Raw genomic sequence first — 19,030 nt, 5'->3', positions numbered from 1 at the left:
TGAGCGGGAGAAGAACGGATAACTGCTCTTCAGGGAGCATGGTCCCCTGGGGAACCCCACGCTGCACCTGCCTTCAAAGGGCTCCAACCCCCGACTCACCCCACCTGCTCTAGGGAAGAGGGAGTCCAGACGGGGAGTTAACCCCTTCAAGACCCCAAACACACCCAGGCTGGGGCAGCAGCTTCCATAGCAAAGGCCATCTAGAAAGGAGACTGAAGGTCCCATCGTCCCTGCACTGCCCCTTGCAGTTTGACATGCAGGTAAATCAGGAGTTAAAGGCAGCCCACTGTGCTGTCTGGGAGCGGGGCTTCGCCTGCTGCAGGCAGCCACTGATTTTAAGTGCAATGAATTATTGACACGCTGATGGCTGATGTATTATTTCGCCTGTACAAGTTCTGATTTAGCCCCACGCCAGGGCCTGTGCTGCAGTCGTTTTCCAGGTGATGTAACGACACTCGCCGGGAAAGCTCACAGCAGAGGCAGTGTCTGCTGCCCACCGAGGTCTCGCTGCTTCCCGCAGTTTTACAGCGGAGTTAGCGGATGGACAAAGAGGTTGAGTGGCAGGTGCAGGGCCGCACAGGGGCTTGGGCTGCCAGTGAAGGCCCGCACACAAGTCTGTTGCTCTAGGCACTGGGCCACATGGTCTCCGAATACCGAGTGAGCAGGGGCTGTCGCTGACTCGGGCACATTCTTTCCACGGGTGACTGAGAATTGCAGCACGACCCCCATTATTCCAGCCCAGCAAGTCCATTGCTCCCTCTGAATAGGGGACGAGTCAAGGTCATGCCAACTATTCGCAGCCATAGAACAGAACAAGCCCCCAGTCCCAGAGGGATCAGCCTGGGTCAGCACACAGCAGAGGGCTTCGCAATGTTTTGCCCACCGAGCCCTGCTGGGAGGGAGCTGCAGACCCTGCCAGGGCAGCCGCTAAGCTGAAAGCGGTGTGTGTGACTGGACTACTCGCGCCCTGTCCAGCAGCCAGCCGGCGTGCGCACCAAGGGGTCCGCAGGCATTCGCTGCATGGCCCCACAGCCCCGGACTGGGACACTGAAACCGCCCCAGCCCCAAGCAGCTTGAGTCCCGCGCCGCGCCCGCTGAGCTGTGTCAGCACATGACAAACGGAGCATGCGACAGCTGGGTGAGAAGAAGTTGCTGAGCAACGGTTTCCTCTTGGGAGGTAGAGGCCGACAGACACTGGGGCTCAGCAGCCCCCTCCCACAAGATCCACCAAGAGGGGTTCACACCTCCCATTGTCAAGCCCCAGGATGCCTACGCGGGCCTTAGGGAGCCATCCTCCCTCCAAGCCAGCCGCCTCCCCAGGTCATTCCATGTCATGGCTAGCACACGATGACACCACGGAGCGGCTCCGACGGGCTGCAGAGGCCAGGATGCGCGCCGGTCCCCTCTCAGGGCTTGGCGAGGCTGGGAACGCTCAGGGTTAGAGCACGTGTCAACCTGCCCGGTGCTACGCTCCCTAGAGAGGAGTGCAGTCACGCTGGACAGTGGATCAGCCCAGCTGACCGGAGTTACCCCACAATAGACCCTAGCTGGCATGAGGGCCACGGAGCCACGAACCAGCACATCTGAGTGCTAAGTCATGGTTAATGCACATTCTGACGCCATGTTGCTTTCAGGATATACCAGGCCTGCGCGGAGCTGGGGTTTGACTGTTTTATCTGAAACAGTTCCCAGCTGGTGTCATGGTCCTGTCCAGCGAGGAAGGGATGATGGGTGTTCACATCATGTGACCAGCACAGTGCAAGTAGTGATCTTCCGTCCAGAGCAGCAGCACAGACCGACCTTTGTGAGCACAGCGCTCTCCGGAGAGCCCAAAGACAAGTACCAGCCAGTTGCTTATTTGTTACCATGTCTATTGTTCAGTTGCCTTCTCTGGCTGTATGTATGTGCAGAGACCTTCAGGGAATTCTCTCCCCGTGGGTCTAGCACTGGGGCACTTCACTAGGGCTAGCACTAGTGTATACTGGCCACAGGCGGGTCTAACCGCCATGCCGTCTAACCCAACTCAGGACAGGTCTGGCCAACAAGGTGGTAAAATGCTTGCAGCCAGTCTCCCCCAGCACTCCCACCATCACTAGCCATGAGGCCAGACCCCCAGGGAAATCCCTCGACTCACTAGTGCTGACACAGCCCGCACTTGCAGTACAGCGGGGGCTGGATACCAGCTGCAGACTGGATCAGCATGCGGCTTGCCTCACCATCCCGGGGATCTCGGAGACGGAACAATCCCAGCCAGTGCTAGTCCCTCCTCCCCACTTGATGAGCTATTGTTCCTCTCCATTCTTTGCTGCAGCTCTGCGAGCCCATGTGCTCTGCATACATACTGTGCTGCTCCTGGCAGGGTCTAGGGATCCCACTGCAAGGACAATCTCACAAAGGAATCAGATAATGCCCTGCGCTTGGCCAAACCCACCGCTACGTCTTTTGGAGACATACCCCCAGGGGATACGGTTAGGAAAACGTCCCGATATACTGGAGTTACAGACATGGGTAGACGCCTGCTTACAACCCTTGTAACGGAGTCACTATTCCTAGACGTCGCAAAAACATGGCTGACAGAAGAAAAAGGCAATTTCTTTCGGGCTGTATTAGATTAGCAGCTGAGCTACCGAGGCAAGACTGAACGAACCCTCGTGCATATGACTTACGAGCAATACTCACGAAGCAACCCTGTATGCGGCTTCCGCATTGTCCTGGCTTGTAGATCCAACCCCACACCAACACTGGGTAAGAAAACGTGCCAGCAGCACCTCCATTATCTGCCGTAAAGAAGCGTGCAACAACAGGGATGTGCCAAACGGACATTCACCAGTCGCAGCAAGGATCAAAGTCACCTCTCCAGACGAGTCTAGCCTGGGAGAGGGGCGAGCAAGACCGCGTGTGGCTGGCGTATTGCATTCCTCATGCCCACCAGGGCTGCCACTGCCTCAGCAAATGGCGCCACATGCTCAAAGCATGGGAGAGAGAGGAGGGAAATGGGACTGCTTTCCCGGGGCTCTCCCAGGCCAGCCTGAGGAGGTCTTTGCTGGGGGAGAACCCCTTTCCAAGGCCCATCCGGGGGAGCAGAGACGGCTAGGCTGTAGCTTTTGTCTGGCAGCACATTATTCTCTTTGCTTTTCACAGCCGCTCACTTCACCATCCCAACACCCAGGAGAGCCAGAGCAGCAAGTTCAGCTCTGTGGCCTTGCTCCAGGCGCTCCCTACTCTACGTGCCTGACAGCATGGGCAGCAGACCGGCGGGCTGGCTGACAGCAGTACGCGTTTCCAATGGCCACTGGGCCGATAAAGGGGAGACCGAGCGCTATCCGAGCCCCGTTTTCACTCAGAACTCTCAGTATTTCCTGATCTGTCAAAGGTGACGCTGGGGAAGACTTGGACAGACAAGTAGAAAAGGCAGCGAGTCCCCTGACTTGTCCCATAACAGGAGTGTCACAGCGCCACACGACCGGTGCTAGGCCCCCACTTTGAAACAGTCCCTGGAGGAACCCCTTTGATGTGCCAGAGCTCCAAGGGTCTCGTTCTTCCCTCAGGGTCAGCCACGCAGCCTCACCTCCTCTCTGGGGCTTCAGCCCTCCTGCTTCTCAGCGTGAGCAACTCAGCCAGACTTGTCCACGCTGCAGGGACCAATGCACCCCAGCCAGTATCTACAGGGACACTCAGGTTGAGGTTTCAAAACAGCCAGGTTTATTAATCAACTGGAACACAGCACAGGCAGTCCTCAGGTTAGCGCAGAGAGGAAGGTTAAACCATCAACCATTCTGGTCAGCCCAGAGCCCAACCAAGCTGTAGTGAACTCTATTTTCAGGTTTCAGAGTAGCAGCCGTGTTAGCCTGTATCCGCAAAAAGAACAGGAGTACTTGGGGCACCTTAGAGACTAAGGCATTTATTTGAGCATAAGCTTTCGTGGGCTAAAACCTAATTCACTGGATGCATGCAGTGGAAAATACAGTAGGAAGATACACACACACACACACACACACACACACCATGAAACAATGGGTGTTACCATACACATTATAATGAGAGTGATCAGTTAAGGTGAGCTATTACTAGCAGGAGAGAGAAGAACAGGAGTACTTTTTGCGGATACAGACTAACACGGCTGCTACTCTGAAACCTAGCAGGAGAGAGAAAAAACGTTTTGTAGTGGTAATCAAAATGGCCCATTTCCAGCACTTGACAAGAAGGTGTGAGGAACCATGGGGAGGGGGGGAAATAAACATGGGGAAATAGTTTTACTTTGTGTAATGACCTATCCGCTCCCAGTCTTTATTCAAGCCTAATTTAATGGTGTCCAATTTGCAAATTAATTCCAATTCAGCAGTCTCTCGTTGGAGTCTGTTTGAAGTTTTTTTGTTGTAATATTGCGACTTTCAGGTCTGTAATCGAGTGACCAGGGAGATTGAAGTGTTCTCCTATTTTCAGGCTCTGTCTCGGACTTCCCTCCTTCATCAGTTCCCAGGCGGGAGAGCGCCAAGTCCCCCTTTACTCCCCCCCTCACACCTTCCAGTCCTTTGTTCTGAGCTGGGGCCTTTGCTCGGTCTCCCAGCTGAGAGGTGGGGAAACCCTCCTCCCTCAGGGCCATTGGTTGCTAGGTGTCAGTATCCCAGCAAGTGGCTTTCCGCTGCCTTCTCAGATCTTCCATTGGCAGGGGTCAGCCTCGGCCAGTCCTTTTCCAAAACCATTCACCATGCCTAGACCACTTGGTGACACATGTGCACCTCGGTCTCTTAGGCCTGATCTACACTAACAAATGAGGTTGACCCACCTCTCTCTCTCAGGGGTGTGAAGAATCCACACCCAGGCATGGACGGCCCTAGGTCAACAGAAGAATTCTTCCACTGACCTAGCTACTGCCTCTGGGGGAGACTGGTTACCTACACTGATGGGCTGCCACTGCAACATTTCAAGTGTACAAAATCCCTTAGTCTTCCCTGAGAGCCAACACAGTCCTTCCCTCCCCCGACCCAACTGGGTAGCCATGCGAAGTATCGGGGAAACTGAGGCACGCCGGACTCAAAACATACTACAGAAAATTCCCACTGTGTCACAAGGGGTACAGAGGGGAATCTCACTGCAGTGGGCATAACTCCCTGCCATGGGCACCTCTGCATGAACGGCCGTACAGACAGTGTGAGGTGAGCACGACATCTGATCACACATGGGTCTCCCAGTTCAGTGAGCACCTGTTTGTGGGGGACACATCCTAGGAAGAGGACAGTTAGATGAGAGCTATTAAGTTGCGACCCGTCCATCCCCCCGGGCAGGACTGCTCCCTAGAGTAAGTTCTATGGGGCTTTGCCCCGTTTACATCACAGAAGAGGACCCATGTAACTATTCCAGCTTCACGCCGATACGTCACATCGCACAGACCTGCGTCATCCAGACTGACATGAGTCTGTTGCCTTTTCCTGCTGGACCAGGATCGAAGCTAGCAAGTCCTTCAGCGTGCATGGTGCTGTACACACAGATCACACAAGGTCTTCATTCCAAGGAGCTCCCAACCCAACCTGTGCAGGTAACACGAATGGGGAGGGGGCTGCCAGACAAGGTAAGTGGGGGGCTCTTAGGCGAGCAGGGGTATTTGTGCACGTGGGGTACAACCAATGACTAGAGTGGTGGCGCTCACCAGGATGGGGGGGGGCACGCTGTTTGATTGACAAGCCTAGCCTGGTCGGTGGGGGAGAGGCAGTGCAGAGCACTCGCCCGAAATGCAGCAATTCAAGGGGGAGTTAAGGAGGCGGCTGTTCCAGGCGTAGGGGCCAAGGAAAAGATGGAGCAGAGCAGCAGATGGGACTGAGGGGAGCACTAGGCCATAGCCCAATTCAGTCCTGTGTTATAAAGCCATGTCCATGCCTTCTTCGGGAGCGGGGGACACCCATGCAGCACCCCTAGACTGGCCCAGAGATGATGCCTGAGGCCAGCAGGATTCCAACAGCTCCTGCTCCCAGTAACGCAGTACAAGCAGACAGACTGGAGACAGGCTGAGCACAGCCGCCACCCCGGGACCCGCATGCCAAGGCACAGAACGGGGGTTCAAAGCCAGCGTTATTCTCTCAGGGCAGAAAATCATCATACAACTACATTCCAGCCATCACCTGACACAAGCCAACCCTGCCAGAGTTCTTCCCCGTGACCTGGTGCATTAGCCCAAGGCAGCTGAAATGGCTGGAGTGGCCTACGGTTTCCCTCAGGCAGAAAGAGGGGCCAGCAGGAGGGCTGGGGCTTGCGAACGGTACTGCACTCACAGGAATGCTACTGCCCGGATGCCGACTTCCCACTAGGCTCTGCTCCAGCCTCCCCGAACCGCTTCGCCAATCCTATTCCAGCCGGCACTGGCAGATCTCTCCAGCTCTCTGCAGACACGAGCGCCCACTGGGCTCACTAGGGGGTGCTGATGACCTGCCCCCATCCCTCATCCTGGCCAGCTGAAGTTTATTTGTTTACATGGCTATGGATTTTCCACATTGGGTTTCAAGACAGACATTGGGGCAGGAGAGGGGGGGATAGCGGGTCATCTCTTGGGATGAGTCCAAACCAAGTCAAACATCCACCGAACAGGGCCATGGAAGTCAGGCCTAAACCCGAGCCCTGCTGACAGGCCAGCGAGGCAGGGTGCGACGGGAGACTCCTAGCAGACTTGCACGACCTTGAGGAGTCTGCTGCAAAGGTTGAATCTACAGAAGTCCTCTCCAGCAACACGCATCACGCCTGGCAGTCCCAGTCAGACTGTTCACACACGTGGAATTATTGCTCTAAAATGGGTTGATAATGAACTGAATTTGAGTGCGGCTTTGCAGTCCAACATTGGTCGGAGGGGGAGGAGGTAATTTGTAATTTTTTGGTTTAAAAACCATGCTGGATTGTTCTACAGCAAGGGGGACAAACAAACAAACTGAAATTGGGGAAGGGCTGCACTTCCCCAGAAAACATTTCGTATTTTTGATCAAAGAAATTGGTGCATTGCAGCACAGAGATGAAAGAGGGTTATTTTTAATGATGGCACTGGATTCTGAAACAAGTGAAGGATCCTGTACAGATTCCAAGAGATGACACATCAGTGGAGAAAAACGATCATCAAGCATTGTGTTTTGTATCAAGTGCTGACAATCTGGTGGATATGGGAGTCATTACAGAGATTACAAGCATCTGCAGAATGAACTAATAAGAGTAAAAGGTACTTCCAGGCATGTCATGGGCTCCCCAAAGACAGGGCCAGATTTTAAGTGCCATGGCTAGATTTACAGATAAATAAGACTACAGTACCTTTCAACCCAAAGCATCTCAGAGAACTTTACATATACAGGAATTACCTTTCCCCACCACTGAAATCTGGACGTGCATTACATGACATGCCAAATGCAAGATCACACATCTAGAAACCAAGAGCAAGGATGGGACAGTGCTTTGCAAAGCAATGCCCCTGAAAGGGACCTGGGGTCATGGTGGGCAGCCAACTGAACATGAGCTCTCAGTGTGACAACATGGCTAAGAACTAGTGTGGATCCCTGGATATATGAACAGGGGAATATCAAGTAGGACACCTCTGTAGAGTATTAGGGAAACCAGTACTGGAATGTTTCCAGTTCTGGTCTCCACACTTCACAATGGATGTGAACTAAATGTAAAGAGATTAAAAAATAGCTACAAGAATATTTCTGAGATCTGGAAGAGATTCTTTCCACTGAGAGACTAAAGAAGCTATTTAGGTTTACCTAAGACAGTGGTTCTCAAACTTTTGTACTGGTGACCCCTTTCACACAGCAAGTCTATGAGTGCTATAAATTAAAAACACATTTTTATATTTAACACCATTATAAATGCTGGAGGTAAAGCAGGGTTTGGGTGGAGGCTGACAGCTCACGACCCCCCCATGTAGTAACTTCGCGACCCCCTGAGGGGTCACGACCCCCAATTTGAGACCCCTGACCTAAGAGAAGGTTAAGAGATGACTTGATCACAGTCCGTAAGTACCTACATTGGAAGAAGATTTCTGTTAGTGGCCTTTAATTTAGCAGTGAAAGGTAGAACAAGATCGAATGTCCTATGGCTTGTTATATGTAGGAGGCCAGACTAACTGATCATGATGGCCCCTTCCTGCCTTAGTGTGTGAAATGCAGCCATGTCTGGAGTGTGAGATGGGACCCAGCTGGACTTGCGCACAGCACATTACACGGCACGAGGTGAGGATTGTGAATCTCTATGCCTATGCAGTACAGATGTAGAGACCCCTCCAGAGTAAAGTGCTTGGACCTCAGTCTGTCGGGGCAGAAGATTGGAGAATTGAATGGACCCTGTGGCATTTGAACCTATCCTGGGACTCTGGCTATTTGAAACCTAAATCCTAGGCCACTAAAACACCTCCTCCACCTGGTCAACACTGAATTCCATGAATTAGGAAAACGTTGAGATTAGTGGCTGCAATCAGAAGAGAAAGAGACCAGTTTTGCTCTGACAGGCCAGAGGACAAAATGGGGGACTTGGCCCAAAATGGCAGACAGATGGTGACCCAAGATGGCAGGCAGACAGAAGGTAATGCGTAGCTCAGACTTTTCAGAGGTTCTGTTGTGCAGTTAAACATGTGGCCGGCAGAGAGAGATCAGGGACAGAGACTCTAGGATCCCGCATGCAAAACATGCTCACAGAATGAGCATTTCAGGAACAGGTTCGCCACACGACCCAGACAGAAGCCTGACAAACAATTCCCCAAAGCCTCACGCTCCAGGCCTCCCACTTTGCTCAGGACACCACTCGGCCCAGAGCATGCGTGCGCACAGCATTCCCAGAAAGGGCCGTCTTCACGCTGCAGTCATGCAACGTTTGGCATGTGTCGCTTCCAGTTTGGGTTAACTCCCCCAAACCCTCCTTTTTATGGGCTTAAAACCCAGCATGTGGTTTTTCAGGAAATGGGACTGGTTTGGGACACTCCGAGCGACATCTAAAAGCCCCTTGGCAAGTGTTGTTCTGAATCCCCCACCCACCAGCTGGTGCAGCCCCTGCCTTTCTCTGATCTATTAGCACACATCGCCGAGTCTTTTTATCCCAGCCTCGAGACTCTCGAGGAACTAGGTACAATACAGCTCCCTTGTTTCTAACACAAGCAACCTGCCATTAGGGTGACCAGATGTTCCAATTTTATAGGGACAGTCCCGATATTTGTGGCTTTTTCTTATATAGAGGCCTATTACCCCCCCACCACCTGTCCTGATTTTTCACACTTGCTATCTGGTCACCCTACCTGCCATGCTCTTGCAAACCAATTCAAGCCATTTTGCTGGTTTGGGAGCCGTAGTCCTAGTCCCAGAGTGACGCGCTTACTGAATGCTGAAGGCAACCTCCACCACATCCTCTTAGGCTACGTCCTCACAAATTCACTCGCAGATTTCAGTGGAGAAGACTGGGACAGTTTCCCTGCCTAGCTAGAAAACGTTGCTAATGGGCTGCTCCAGTGAGTGTGGCAAAATCACCTGGGCGTGGCTCCCCCACAGCTCCCGTAGCCACAGGGGCATGCGCAGGAATAAATATTTGGCCACTTTTGGAGGGGCACTTTGTGCCCTCCGCAACCGGAGGACTGCCTCTCCCCTGGCGGCTGAGGGAGCTCGCTCTCCCCGCCCCAGGCCCAGAGGAGTTCTGTGCCTCCCCTGATTGGAGGGGCCATGCCCCTGCTTGCCCCCCTTGTGTGCACGCCCCTGCGTAGCCCAGACTTTCCTGGGTGGGACAGCAGGGGGACTCCAGGTATCCGTGAGCCTGGTGCTCCCACCTTAGCTCCTGTGACATCACCACGCCCCATTCTACGTCATGCCCCATCGGTCCCATCCCCAGAGACGTTCATTCAGGAGCGCACCAACCCAGAACCACTGCAGTTCCATGCAGTACAGAGCAAGCCCAGGAATCATCACTCCGAAGAGGAAACGGGAGTGGGAGGAAGGGATAATCTAAATTAGATGCATCTTTGTCACTGAAGGGAGCTGCTGAGCTGTGTCTCTCTGGGAGCTGCGACATCACAGAAGGACAATAAGAAAACCCAGGGTTATGCAGCCTGGCTTATTAACAGGAAGTCCAGGACAATTTACAGCAGGAGGGTGGCCTGCCAACCCCTTCCCAAGACTGCCCCTGCAATAATTCTCTTTGCAACATGTGCAAGCAGGTGATGGCCAGTTTCTGAAATACAAGGGCTTTCTTCTCCTACCGCAACAGCAGCTGGGCACGCCTCCCATCCCAATGGGCTGCTTCCGCCCACCGAGCATCTTCTCCCCCAGCTAGCTGAATGACTGCACCAGTGTCAGTCAGTAACCCCCTTCCTGCGCACAGCAACGGGCAGGGTCCTGCTCTCACCTTAAGAAAACAGTCCAAACAGAACAGTCAAGACATGAAGGGAAACGAGAGAATCCAGACAACGTCTGCACCGGGCTATTGTCCCCGTGGTCCCCACACGCCCCACCAGCAGACCCAGCTGCAATGAAAGCATGTGAGAAGATGTGAGGGATGTCGTGACTGAGGCTTGAGTGATTTTTAAGGGTGGTCTCACCCATTTTGGCTGCCCAGAGCTATACCGCGAGCTCGCCCTTGGTCCCGGGTTTCCTCCCCAAAGAAATCAGCAGATATTCTCCTCTCCTCAGACAGCTTCAAAGAGCCAAAAATTAGAGATGGTATCAGGCTTTTTTCAATCAGCCAGGCCAGCCCGGTGAGAGCTGCCAGCTCAGACACAAAGCCTGCCTGCCCACCCCCCATATCACCATGACGATAAGAACATTACAGCTCCTTCCATCAACCGTCCAAAATATTATTCTGCTCATCACCGGCAAGTGGAATTTGGTCCTGCTCTGTGAACTCCTCTGACCCTTTGCTCACAGCCAGTGCAGGGTTGCCCCAGAAGGGATGGTTTCTAGCACTCCTAAGAGACAGGGCCTCCTAGATCAACACTGCAGTGGGGACTGAGCAGACAGGCCCCTAGCGGGGCTCAAGCCAGCACCCTAACAATAGCAGCATGGATGCTGCAGCTCGGGCTCTGGAACCCACCTGACCCGCTGGATCTGCGGGTGGGGGGGCTAGTCTGAGGCACCACCTGAGCCACAATGTCCCACACTGTTATTTTTAGTGCACTAGCTTGACCTCATCTAGTGCGAGTCTGTCTCCCCAGGCTGGGAGGCGTGCTCCCCAATACAGTGCAGACACAGCTCGTCACATCCTTTAGGGGTTAGTCCCCAGCCCAGGCTGGGAGGCGTGCTCCCCGGTACAGTGCAGACACAGCTAGTCACATCCTTTAGGGGTTAGTCCCCAGCCCAGGCTGGGAGGCGTGCTCCCCGGTACAGTGCAGACACAGCTAGTCACATCCTTTAGGGGTTAGTCCCCAGCCCAGGCTGGGAGATGTGCTCCCCGGTACAGTGCAGACACAGCTAGTCACATCCTTTAGGGGTTAGTCCCCAGCCCAGGCTGGGAGGCGTGCTCCCCGGTACAGTGCAGACACAGCTAGTCACATCCTTTAGGGGTTAGTCCCCAGCCCAGGCTGGGAGGCGTGCTCCCCGGTACAGTGCAGACACAGCTAGTCACATCCTTTAGGGGTTAGTCCCCAGCCCAGGCTGGGAGGCGTGCTCCCCGGTACAGTGCAGACACAGCTAGTCACATCCTTTAGGGGTTAGTCCCCAGCCCAGGCTGGGAGGCGTGCTCCCCGGTACAGTGCAGACACAGCTAGTCACATCCTTTAGGGGTTAATCCCCAGCCCAATGCATCTCACTGTTGAGGAGTTTTCCCAGCACTGGGGGATGTTCGCCTTTCCTTATTTTCTCCTGTTACTCCTAGTCACACTCCCTAGTCAACAACCCTGCTGACAGTACCCCTTCCACACACGCAGCAGGCTTAGCCCCCACCTCCACTTCTCACACTCTCTAGATCTTCTCTGTCTGCCTTCACACCTCCTGCCCCCACCCCGCATTTGTGCTGCTCGTCTTGGAACTCCCTTCAGTTTGTCAGGATCCCGTGGGTAACGGCATGGCCACAACACTGCAGGTGCAGTCCGATCAGAGCTGTGTCAAGACGTGCTGGGGCAGTTGTAGGCATGAGGCAGCTCTGGGCAAGGGCGATTAAGCAATGGGGCACTTTGTCACTTCCACCGTTGCAGGTCAGGGTCTCTCCTGCCCTAGCAGAAGTCCGGGTCCTGGACTAGCACACCAGATGGACCCTTTTCAAGGCACTGCAATCCAATGCAGAGGACTTGGCATTGATCAGCATTGCTGCTACATTCCCTACTGACTCTTTGCTCCCTGGAGGGACAGAGCAGTGGTGAGTTATTCACCAACTGCATCACCCAGCACCTGGTCTCAGCACCAGGAAGGCCCACTGGACAAGCAGGCTCTGTGTGCCATTCTGGGGGCTGCCCCACAGCACCCAGCCACGCCCTGGGAGAGCAGATGCTCAGGTAGTCAGCAGCTGTGACCTCACTATCTGATCTCTGCAGTACATGGGCCTGTCTCAGCCCCCACAGAACCCATATTCTGAGACTCATGCGGCAGCCTGGGAACCACGTCCCAGCTCCGCTCCATGGCTCATCTCCTCCGGCCTCCCTTCTCCGACAGCAGCCAAAACCAGACCCTTCACCGGGTGGTGACGGAGAATTAGGCGATAACTCAGCCACTGCCTGGAAGCCACAATTTTAGTGAATCCACCCCTAAAAAGCAAGACTTGCCAGCACTGCTTTTACCCTTTCCCTGCTGGTTCCTCCCCTGTACCTGCTAACATTCAGCTGAAGTCAATGGACCCATGAGAGACTACAGGTACACCCAGCAGGCATCAAATGGCTAAAGCCACTGTTCAGTGGTTTGGAAAGAAAATTACTGGGAAATACCAGGATTGACTAGGGAAAAAACTAACCCATACAGAGCCAATCTCAGTCAGCAGTGGTTAGCATTGATGGACCTTCCTCACCAGAGGATGAGCAGCACCAAAAGCCCCGTTAGTAGCCAGGGATACTGGCATTACAGCTTCTTGCCTCGATGCCGGAGACAACAAGAGCTGGGCACAGCTAGGCAGTGGGTGGGCTGGCCGAGCACTAGGCGTGGCAGCCAGGAGTCTCGCAGGAAGGTTTCCCAACCCGGCAAGCACACTGGTCTGGAGTGGACTTTTCCTCTTCTCTTAAGAAACCGCCTATAAGAGTTACTGGCTTGTGCTAGCGAGGCAGAGAGCTACCATCTCTTCACTCAGAAAGTCTGCCATTGGAGGGGACAATGTCCTACCCTGGACCCATTTTGTAAACCAGACCCTGGTCTCAGTCTAGGCAAGGGCCGAGCTCTACTCCGGATAGTAACAATGATCCAGGTAACTCTCAGGCTCCCAAATCCCAGCTCTCCAGCCTCCAACATGAGCAGAACCCTGTGGCCATCTTGTCATGCATACAAGACAGCGCAGCTGCGTCTCTCACCCTCAACGACTCCATAAGCTCCCCGCTCATTTCACAATCCAGCTCCAGGTTACTTCCATAGCCCAATGGGTACTTCGGGCGCTTTCCAGGCAAATACACTCCCAAGCTCCCTGCCCACTGGTGACAGAGCACATCCCTTTCAGGTATTGCTAACATGCCCATCGTTCTTCAGTGTCTGGGTGCAGCCTAAAGCAACAGCGGAGCTGTAACAAGGATCTGGATGGTGTGGGAGGACCAAGGTGAACTGGGGAGGGAAGGGTTCAGGCCCTTGGGTGGCCAGTTCCCCTGCAGCAGGGTGAAGGGAGGGGGGTCTAAAGCTGGATGCTTTCGGAGGTGTTTTGTCAGTCCGTGTGTTTGTTATGGGAGGGGGTGTGTTTCAGCAGAGAGTTAGACTCGACAGGCCCTGTGAAAGCAGTGAGCAGAGACCAGATTTGTACCAAGATGGCGTGATCAAGATCAGACTGTTCCAGACGTAAGGGGCACGGAAACAGACATGGGAGAAAGCAGCCCAGGGAGGTCTGTGCATGGAGGGGTCAAGCAAGGCACAGCCGCACGGGGCCCTGTGGGAGAGGACCACCACATCACACACAGCATGACAGGAAGGTAAAGGATGGTAAAACCCTCCAACCTATCACAGACCTCCTCTCTTCTTTCCCCTCCCTCTGCTCATCTCCTGTAGCACTGGCCTCCTCTGTTCGCTCCTCATGGCTGTGCTAGAATCTCCTCTGCAGTGCCTGATTCTCCATCTCAACGTGTCTGTCCTTTCCTGCCTCTCCCTCCTGGGGCCTTTCTCCCCTCCCCTGCCCACCCACGTGTTGATCGTATTCTGGAGCTCTCCGTGCATTTGGGGACAGGTTGTTTTGCAGAGTCCCTTTCAGACAGAGCTGCATTGTGGTGTAATTAGAGTGAAAAATTGCCTGGACCGTTCTGTTGGCCAAACAGCGTTTTCTGCCATTCCTGAGGTCCTCCACTCCCATCACATGCTCCCTGTCACGCTAATGAGCAGCTGCCATCCTCTCCCTGGGTGGCAGCACATGCATGATGGAGCCAAGTACCAAGACTCCTCCTGGAGCACCCACACTTCTGCTGCTTCAACCACCCCCAAAAGCCACTGACACAATCGCATCTATTTGGCCAGAGAGCCCATGCCAAATGGCAAGGGGCCCCACATCCTCAGACCAGGACAAACCACTCAGTGAATGCCACCCCTAAGAAATCCTGGGGGCCTCCAGCGGTCTGGGGGCTGTTGTTTCGCAGGGGGTGGGGGGATGTTAGGCATGGTACAAACAGAAGGCAGAAGAGTCCGTGCCCCAGAGAGCTCACACTCTTAAAGAGACAGGACAGTCAGAGGGCAGGGGGAGGGAACAAGCAGCACAAAAGGTAGTACCAGCTCAAGTCCTGACAATGCCATACACACCCCCAGCTACACTACAGCCATCCCGCAGGGTAGGATCTCAGTGGCTAGGATCCCACCGCAACAGCCAGAGCCTCCCCTCATTTTATATTCCTTTTGCAGCCAGTCGATGCCATTAGCTGCGTAAGGCAGGGAGAAGGGATGGGTTGGCATCTTGTGCTCACCCAGCCCTTAAGATGAGATGCAGCACTTCCCAGGCAGCCATCCTAAAAAGCCCATCAATACGCAAATAGCTCAGCATACACCCTGGAGACTGCCCGCTGCAGACGTCTCCATCCCGAGTACTTAGTCTTCAGGGGATCCCCCGCCCCTCCAGCCTCTTCAGAGCTAACCCTTTATGGATTAGCCTTTTCAGTTCTCCCTGGCTGGGAGGGAAGAACTCTGCCACTGCAAACAGCCACAGAACTCCATTCATTGTTTTCTGCCAGGATCAGAGGTCCTCCTTTGTTAGAGAGACATTGACAATATCACTGCAATTCAGGCTGCACTGAAAGCAGGACTGAAATCCCACTGGTTCACACTCCTTAGAGTCTCCAGTTTGTCACAACAGAACTGCAGAGAGCACATTCAGTTTCCATCCTTGCTTATTCAAAAGTTAATTTCTGCAGAGGAAATGTTTAAAACTGCCCTTCTCTGAAACCTTCCATCAAGGGCTTGACCCAAGGAGGTGTTAAATACTGCCAGTTTACAGCCACTACAATGAGAGTTTGGAGTTCTCACATCTCCCGATAACAGACCAGAAGTCATCCCCGGGTCTGGTCTTTATTCCTTTGACTCTCCAGACTTGGGGCTAAGTGCCATGCACATTTTAAAATGTGTTCTCATGACTGTACATACCCTAACAGCACAAAATCCTTTCTACCCAATGCTACCCATGACCCAGCGCAGGGGCACTACACACCCCAGTAACAAAAACCCACTCCTGCCCCTAGCATAGCCATTATTGATCCAGCAGACCCATTACAGATCAGTCATAAACTACTGCGCACCAGGATTATTGACCTGAGGTAGGAGCCGTTGCATTTCATCATGTCAGTCTGGCCTCCGCCCCAGATACACTAAATCCAACCCGCTAAAAAGCCCTCAGGAAAGTTTTATGGGGAGAATTTAATTAGCAAGAACAATGGCTGATTTTCACACCTCAATACCACGCCATTTCCTTTGCTTCTTTCAAACTGGAAATAATTAGATACCATGCACATCTACAAGCAGCGACCCTAGAGAGAAGGCGGCCTAGTATTAGGTCCCACGCCAGGCATCACTCGGATTTATAGCAATGTAGGGCTGTAAGGGACCACTAGTCCTCTCGTCATCTAGTCCAGCCCCTTGCGCTGAGGCAGGATCAAATAAACCTAGACCATCCCGGACAGGTGTTTGTCCAACCTGTTCTTAAAAACCTCTAAAGATGCAACCCCACAACCTCCCTTGGAAGACTATTCTACCGCATAACTATCCTTACAGTTAGAAAGTTTTTCCTAATGTCTAACCCAAATCTCCCTTGCCCCAGGTTAAATTCATTATCCTACCTTCAGTGGACACAGAACAACTGATCACCATCCTCCTTATAACAGCCCTTATTATATATTTCAAGATTTATCAGGTCCCCCTCACTCTTCTTTTCTCAAGACTAAGCATGCCCAGTTGCTTTTTTTAACTTTTCCTCATAGGTCAGATTATTTAAAACTTTCTAATAATTTTTGTTGCTCTCCTCTGGACTCTCTCTAATTTGTCCACCTCTTTCTTAAAGTGTGGCCCCCAGAACTGGACACAATACTCCAGCTGAGGCCTCACCAGTGCCACAAGAGTGGGACAATTACCTCCCTGGTCTTTCTTACAAATGACACTCCTATTAATAAACCCCAGAGTATTAGCCTTTTTCGCAACTGCATCGCACTGACGACTCATATTCACTTTGTGATTCACTATGACCCCAGATCCTTTTCAGCAGTTCCATGCCTAGCCAGTCATTGCCCATTTTGTAGTTGTGCATTTGATTATGTGCAGTACTTTGCACTTGTCTTCATTGAATGTCATCTGGTTGATTTCAGACCAATTCTCCAGTTTGTCAAGGTCATTTTGAATTCTGACCCTGTCCTCCGGGACAACATCCCCAAATACTAGTCTTTACTTTTTAGCTCCAGAAAGGAGCTAACTAGGTGTGTAGGAAACACTGATCCCCCCGTGATCTCTCCACTGTAACCTTTCTTCCACACATGCCCCTTTCCCATCTGTGGTTTGCAGTCCCTAGCTGCCCACCTTGCCATCATTCTGAGCATCCGCCTGCGTGAGCAGACAAGCAGCCACACCTCCTCCAAGGTGCTGGTGTGTGGGAGAGGAGAGGGTCTTGAAACTGCTTTGCTTCTCTCGCTCTTTCGCCACCCCCTTTCCTTGTATTTCTTCATTATGGCTTGCATTAGTGACTTGGGCTCCAATCAGGGTTTAGGATCACGGTGTGAGAGGCACTGTTGACACCTCAGTATACACCTGAAATCACTCCACTGAAGTCAGGAGTAGTTCCAGATTTACCACCCATGCATGAGAGACTGAGCGCCCCAAGCAGGGAGGTGTCCTTCACATCTATCTGTAAGAGTCCCTCCCTGGGGCTAAACTACAAGGTATTCTCTAGGATTTGGTCTAATCTCAAACACCTGCAGGGATTGAGAAATTCTGCCAACCCCCCGCCCCGACTACCCCATCATCTCACAGCTACTGCTTAAGTAGTTCAGGAGAAGGTAGAAAGAGAAGGGGGGGGATACACACTACCCAGCTATCTTCACCCCTCATTCTCCTCATGCAGCCTGGCTACGCTTCTGAGTACAATACAACACAGTGAACACAGAGGAACGAGCACCAGAAACTCCCAGGGTGTGCAAAGACTTGCTGTGTGAAACGAGCCAGTCACAACCTCCGCACCCCCTGCATTCACTGCCTCCCCCGCAGTAAAATGGAGATAGCACCTCCCTCGCAGGGGGACTGGTGCCCGCACAGCCCTTGGGAGTACTAGGGAAGGACCGGCCATGATGTCATCCCTGCCATGAAGCACAGGTGGATCTGTGGGCGCTCCCGTTTCGGAGCCTGGCTGAGCTCTCGGCTGTAAGCGCAGGGAGAGGCAGTAGCGATGTCCAGGCTGGGAGGCTGGACAGCATCCGCAGAGGAGGGGCCGCCAACCCAGCCCTGATGGGAACGTGTCTCACGCCAGCCTATAGGCCCAGGCAGGGGAAGGGGGCCAGCCCCAAGCCCTGCCCGGTGCACCGACCGTGGGAACCGGTGCACCGACCGTGGGAACCGGTGCACAGCCCCGCGCCCAGCCCCGGGGGGACCCCGCCCCCGGCCCCTGCACACACAGCCCGGCCGCGCCGGGGCCGCCCCGCACCCCGCACTCGGCGCCCCGCGGATGCACCGTTCGCGGGGCGGGGCCCGTGGGACCGGCCCGGCCCCAAGACAACAAAGGCTCGTCCCCCGCCAGCCCCGCCCCAGCCCCAGCCCCGGGAGAGGCGGCGAGACCCGCCCCGCGGACCCCCCAGCGCCGAGACAAAGGGAGGAGCCGCCCCCGCCCCGGGACACCCCGGCCACAGGCCTGACCACGGGGCCGCAGCCCGGACCCGCCCCGCCCAGCCCGCACCTGCAGCGGCGCGGCGCACCGGGAGCCGCCCGCCCCCAGCTCTGCCCCCCCGGCCCCCGCCTCAGCCCTGCTCCCCCCGCCCGGCCCCTGCCGCCGCCTCCTCCGGCGGCTCCTGCCCCCCCTCACCCTGCGCTCCGCGGCGGCTCCGCTGCTCGCCTCGCGCCCGTCCGCGCCTCGCCTCTCCCACCAACCTGCTCCGCTCTGCGGGCCAGGCGAGGGGGCGGGGCCGAGCCACCGCCCCTTAGCCAATCACAGCCCGACCCCTGCCCCCTGGTGGGCGGGGCCTAGCGCTCCGGCTCCTCGCTCACTGGGCTGGGGAATCACCTCTCCCGACACGCCCAGCGCCATGGACACTAAGGGGCGTGGTTCGAACGGGGGCGGGGCCGAGCGCTCCGGACACGCCCACCCCTTCCACCTGCTCCTTCTGGGGTTGCCATGGTGACCAGGGAGCCTTCACAAAGGCCGCTCCCAAGGCTGTGAAAGGGAGGGGCCCCCAGAGGTGCCAGCCGCACCCCATTCATGGACCCCTAGAGCCCCCTCCCCACTGTGCCCCAAAGCACCT

The 19,030-nt window shown here is 54.4% G+C and overlaps 1 protein-coding gene across 3 annotated transcripts in view; it reads right to left on the bottom strand.

The window, feature by feature from the left end:
• DPYSL5 (dihydropyrimidinase like 5) overlaps window positions 1–18,719 on the bottom strand; it is a 123,984-nt gene extending 105,265 nt beyond the window's left edge. For 2 of the 3 annotated variants that reach the window (XM_042861475.2, XM_042861477.2), the window contains exon 1: window positions 18,595–18,719. The gene's annotated coding sequence lies outside the window, so the exon portion shown is untranslated. The remainder of the gene's footprint in view (window positions 1–18,594) is intronic. The other variant, XM_042861476.2, reaches the window with a different exon arrangement.
• Window positions 18,720–19,030: the final 311 nt, after the last annotated feature.

The sequence above is a fragment of the Chrysemys picta genome, chromosome 3 (genome assembly GCF_011386835.1).
Source record: "Chrysemys picta bellii isolate R12L10 chromosome 3, ASM1138683v2, whole genome shotgun sequence".
NCBI lineage: Eukaryota > Metazoa > Chordata > Testudines > Emydidae > Chrysemys > Chrysemys picta.
Note: the sequence above shows the minus strand (reverse complement) of the source record. Positions and strands in the feature narration are given on the sequence as shown.